This window comes from Mytilus trossulus, chromosome 11 (genome assembly GCF_036588685.1).
Source record: "Mytilus trossulus isolate FHL-02 chromosome 11, PNRI_Mtr1.1.1.hap1, whole genome shotgun sequence".
NCBI classification, from domain to species: Eukaryota; Metazoa; Mollusca; class Bivalvia; order Mytilida; family Mytilidae; genus Mytilus; species Mytilus trossulus.
In genome coordinates this window covers 45018934-45025427 of record NC_086383.1, presented here as the reverse complement: position 1 = coordinate 45025427, position 6494 = coordinate 45018934, and positions in this window count along the sequence as shown.

Sequence of the window (6494 nt, the reverse complement as noted above, 5' to 3'; positions counted from 1 at the left end):
ATAATGATTTATTTACAATGAAGCATACAGATGCATATATACCAAAAAAGCACAAACAAATCAAATATATAATATATGCATGGGAGATAACTCCAGTTTATAGGCAGAAGGTCTTTTCATCATTCCAGTGATCAGGTAGGGTACAAGTCAAATCGGCACCTGGTCAAATCGGCACCCATACAAAAAGTCAAATCAGCAACTGGTTAAATCGGCATCTATTCAAATCGGCACCTATTTACATGAAACATGAAAACTTAATTAAACATACATGAGTTGAACTTTTCATTTGTCAATGAGACATACATGAGTTCCATCTCACTAATGTTGATAACAAGACAGAATTGAAGGAAATGTTTGTCAAGTTTTGATCTTGTGAAAATTGGAATTGCTTATTATCGCAATAAATGATTTTTTTATTTTCAGGTAATCATGGAGCAAGCAAAAGAAGGATCAGCTCCTGCCAAACAGCAGACAATGATTTATATATGTGGGGGTAAGAAAATATATAACAGAAAACAATTAAATAAATTTAAGGTTTATTTTGCTAATTTGGGAGGATATTTATATAATAACTGTATGCCAGTTGTGTTCTACATACAAATTAATTGTAATTAAAACAAAAACTAACAGAAAAGTATGATTAAATCATCTATTTTTTTCTAAAGATTTTCTGGATTAAATCTTCCTTTATATGTTTATGTATTATGAATATTGTATGGTTGTCAGTATGTCCTGTCACTGAGGGGCCCTTGATTGGAATTTTGAACTTTATACATATATTGGATTTTTACTTTACTTACTTTACAACTTTACATTTACAGAGTGTCACCAAGAAAATGAGATAAAAGCAAGAGATCCTATCAGATGTCGTGAATGTGGTTACAGAATTATGTACAAGAAAAGAACAAAAAGAAGTATCCTTCGGTATATAATGAACACATAAACTTAAAATGATGAGTGGTATAAATCATGAATACACCTATAACTATCAGTGTTCCAGCTAGGCCGTTTTCAGAGGGCGCGGCGCCCGCCCTTTCCTGAGTGGTGCCCTGTGCCCTTTTTACAGTTTCCAGGGCGCCCTGCTTTTTTGAAAATCGATTGCATATTAATTTGTTCGTATTGATATGATACGCTAATTACTAAATTTTACCTGGGGAAAAGTTTATGACTTTGTTTACGACCCCAAGCTAATCAACGGTTACAACTGGTGTCATAATTTGTTGTTATAGGTAATCCGTTTATTGGATGGGTCATTAATGATCATCAACATTAATTCATTCAAATAGAATCGGTCAGTCGGCAATTATCTTTGAAAAAATGTGCATACAACAACTTGGGCACAATTTGCGATGTTTGCCGTACTCCGTACTTTCATGGAGGAAACGCAATGACAGAAAGTTGAAAACCATAATAAATTCGTTGAAGACATTGTTGTACTTCTTTTCCGTGAAATAAACAGAAAATTCAGACGTATTTGTCATTGACTGCCTTCATTTTTGATACGAAAATAACAAAATCGGCAGCCATATTGTGACCATATTTACATCATATTTACGTACTGTTTATAATCGTCCAAAGAAGTAGCACACCCAAATAAAGAAAGATAACTCAATCTGATTTTTTTCCTAGCATTGAGGTACCCATTTACATATTCTAAAATATGTCTACATACTTCTTGCTTTAAGAATATATATGTTTAGGTATTTATTTTGAGTTATGGGAAAAGTTAAAAAGGGTCTTAGTAGCAGTGTTGGTAGGGTGCCTTGGTCATCTTTTTCTGTATTCTTTATTTTTGATACAATTTAAGCACAGCAGGGGTAGAAAGGTGAAACTGGTAAAATGTGGCAGACCATAGAAACAGTATGAAACAGGTCACCTTTCAAAACATACTGCATATAAAGTTCAACTGTGCCAAGCAATGATAAGAAAAACTTGTGTGACAAGCTGCTTGACAAGTTTTTCAGCCTTAAAAGTAGAAAGATAGAGTTCTATATGGGCTAATGATGTTGTTCTTGTATAACCTGTGATTCAACAAATAAACACAATGTTTGATTAACATCTTTTATTAAAATATGCCCTTTTCATATTATCATATCGCGCGTTAAATGCCCTTTTTCAGGATTGGCACCCTGCCCTTTTGAAATCCTAGCTGGAACACTGACTCTTTCTTATGATCACACACTAATATAAAATGATTACACATAAAGACACAGTGATTTAAACACAGCAACTTAAAATGATAACTGTAAATTCAGATATTATTAAATGCCTTTTTTTTGTGATTTTGTCATTTGAGACTAAAATGCAATTTAAATTTTTGTGATAATGAGAAAAATCATGCCTAATTCCTACAAAATTTTTTAAAATGCGAGTTTAAATCATTGCCATTATAACCCTGTCGCATTCATAATATTAAAAGCATCGCAATAATTTCTAAATTTTCAGTACTAAATTTTAAAATGTATTTGTTAAAAATAAATGGATGACACATGTGGTGTACTTGCAGCAAAGTAATGAAACATTTACGAAAAACTTAACTCCTCCATAAAGAATAAAGTTATGACATAACATGCAAAAGGAACATTTCAAATACAATGATCAAGGCAAACTAAAGTTTACAATTTGAATTGTAATGTAGGAATGGAATTCATCTATTCAATAAGGGTAATATGCTGCTGATGATGTAATTTATTTCTTTTGTACAGGAACTTTCTGTGATTCAGTGAGGTGGGCTAAATTCTTCAATTATGATAATGGGGAGATAACTTTGTTCCTTAAATTCAGCAATCTGTGGTTTTGACTTTAGAGCTCACCTTTTCAGTTTCATGATTGAGAATTCATACAAAATATTTTTTTAATACTATCAGAGCAACTAATGGTTGAATTTTATTTTCAATTTTTTGGCCATCCATTATATGATTATTTTTTACCTTTACACAACATGTAAAAAAGTGTATGTATGCCTAATTTCGCTTAAAAATAATGTGAATTACAAATCTCTACAAAAATTATGCAGAAATACAACATACAGAATAAGAAAAATAATAAAGATTGATGAAAAAATAACTCACTGCATCACTGACACATACTGTCATTTTTTTTAAATTTTATATTTCAAAGTATTCAAAATTCAGTACTTGCTATTAAAATAATGAAAATATGTTAAACTTTCATCATATATATATCTGCATTGTCCTTTCTATAGAGACTTCAGATAAAATTAATGTTTCTTTAGAGATTCCATAGAATCCATACTAGTTTATAGATGTATAATTACATGGAATGTTTATTTATATGAGGATTGAATTAAATGTGAAAATATATACTTTATGTTCTTACACTTTATTCTAACTGATGTTTATAAGTTTCATGTTAAGATGAGTAGAGTTGTTTTAATATCCTTAACTTCTTGACAGTGATAGTGTTTGATGCCAGGTGAAGAAGATATTTACACAAACTGAACTTTTTAGAAAATACAGACACAAGTGCAATTTGAGCAGGAGCTCTTTCTTGACTACTGAACAATCCTATTGGCTATTGGCTATGTGAAACATAACATTTGGATGAATATCAATGATTATATGTTGTTTTATTGTTGAATGCATACTTATAGTTCATGTAGTAGTCAATAAATATAAAATAATGTATTATTACTTTAAATATAATTAAGGACACATTTAAACATCTTGCCTATTGAGCGTGGAACATGAAAATGATATGAACACATTAAGTAAATAAAAAACTGGGTGTATACACAAGAAAAAACTGACCAAATTAACCTCCATTGATATTTTTACTCTTGCATGTCTTATACTGTGTAAGAAAAAAATGATTTCTTTTGATTCATTTTCTGAAGAAATTTTGTGTTGATTTTTTGGTAAATGAATGGTACCGGTGTATCAGAAATATTACTTTTCCATTTGAATTATTTATTAGAAACACCACCTCACTTATAGTTGTTTTCACCATGCTCATTATATAAACTATAATAATGTGTTATAAAATATGAATAAGAGATCTTCTTACAGTCTTCAACAAATCTGTTTATACATTATGTCAAGCTCATATCATCTGGAGCAGTTGTGATAAAAAAAACAAATTAAAGATCTGTTTAAGAACCTTCCATATGTAAATTCACATATATTCATAGAAAGTGCCTGCAGGCAGCATTTATGTATTTTTTTATTCCATGGATTTATCAGCATTCTTGATGGTTAACAATAAGGTAAATTGAACTTTTGATGGATACCAAAAGTTGTCACATTAGCTGTCATACCACATCTCGGCATTTTTCTTAAACCTGAATAAAAAATTCACAGGGATTACAATCCGGTGGCATTATAAATTATTGGTATACCGGTAAAGCTTTAAATTTCAGAAGGCAGAAGACCTGTATTATTTATACCTTGGAAACAAACACCTTAAGATACAAAGTTTCTGTATGTCATTCGTCCATTGTTCTGTTCCTCATTTTCATGGTTCACGGACTGCTTGAAAAAAGTCTAGTCCTTGGTTATATGAAATTATTACACTCACTTGTGTGTATTAGTATAACTATATTAGGTATAAAAGATTCTTGCAAGGTCACAAGGTCTGTCAATCGGGTTTCATATAACTAAACTTAATAAAATTGAGAATTGAAATGGAGAATGTGTCAAAGAGACAACAACCTGATCATAGAGCAGACAATAGCTGAAGGCCACCAATGGACCATTTCATGGATTAGTGATCATGGTAAGGATTCTTAATACATTCTGTATCAAAGATACTATAAGAAATAGGTAAAGTTTATATGGTGTATAGAACAAATTCAATATTAAGGTGCACATGTCAGACTGGCAGGTTTTATTTGACTTTGATCTCACTTAAAGCATATATTATAGGAGGATGTGGTGCGAGTGCCAATGAGAAAACTCTCCATCCAAATAACAATTTAAAAAAAAGTAAACCATTATAGGTCAATGTACGGCCTTCAACACAGAGCCTTGGCCACAAAATTACAAGTGTATACCATTCAAAAAGGAAAACCAACGGTCTAATCTATATAAAAAAACAAGAAACACTTATAAATTACATAAACAAACGACAACTACTGTACATCAGATTCCTGACTTCAGACAGGTGTAAAAGATTGCAGCGGGATTAAACGTTTAAATGGATCGAAATCTCTCCCTTTTTCTGAAACAATAGCATAAAAATAACACATTATATGTGCACAAAATTCAATTTGATATATAACTTGTCATGGTGTATACTATATACAACAAGTATCAAATCAGTATTTTCAAGCATGTCAAAAAATGAGTGTTGAATGCAGATTTTCTAAGTTGTAGAACCATAACACTGCACCAGAATTTGTGCTGGTAACTATAAAACTATATATACCAATTATTAAATTGATCCAAAAAAAAAGTGCAGAAAATTAGGTTATTTTAGGGAATTTTCTAAGTCAAAGGACCATAACTCTGCACAAGATCATCTGACAACAACAAAATTCGAACTTAATGTGGAACTTGTCATAAAAAAATGATACAATGTACATCAAATATCAAATCAATATCTTAAAGCATGAAGAAAAAAAGTGGAAAACTAAATTTCCTGACTGACAGGTTGAGACCTGAACAAAGTGCAAACCTTAAACCCCTTCGACTTTGTCGCTAGGATATTAACAAGCAGCAGGTCAACTATATTTGGTGTATGGATTGAGGTAAGGTGTATATGCCTGGTTTGGTAGGTTCATTTGACCTTGACCTCATGTACATGGATTATTGATAATGTAAAATTGTGATACAAAGTAACATGTACAAAGTTAAAATATAAATTCAAGTAAAATGTCATCAAAGGCACAAGGGGTGGAAACTGTGGATCATTACGAAATAGAGTAACAGTAATGGATTTCTAGAAAATAAAACAGGGATTATTACCCCTTCTTTTTTCATTAAAATGGTCACTTTGACTTTTGTTAAGCTCTAGTTATCAATTATCAACTTCCCTTACTTGTCTCAATTGGTATGTTTAGCATGTGCATATTAAAATTATACAGGTATGCACTCACTTCCCTTTCCATACTCAAACCAGGTGCTACACAGGGCACAGCTTTAAATGGCCCCAGTGGTAGAACCCTTAACAGATGGGGCAAATTTTGTCACTTACTTCAAGCTTGATACTGTCTGAATTTGGATTGTGATCAAAATTTTCACATAATATAGGTTTATGTCACAAAATTCATGTGGTCAAAAGATCTAACAAACCCATTGCACAATACTGTACAATTGAAGATTTCTTCTTGAAACTTTTCAAAATTCGCAATTTGATTTTTTTTTGAAAACTAGACGCTCTCAAGAGCCTGTATCACTCACCTGCAGATTCTACCTCTGTTTTTGAAATCATATACAAAAAGATACAATTTGGCTACAAAATAACAACACTTGGTCAGCACCTCATTAAGAAAGGAACATTCATGATGGATCGGCTACAAAGTAACAACACTTGGT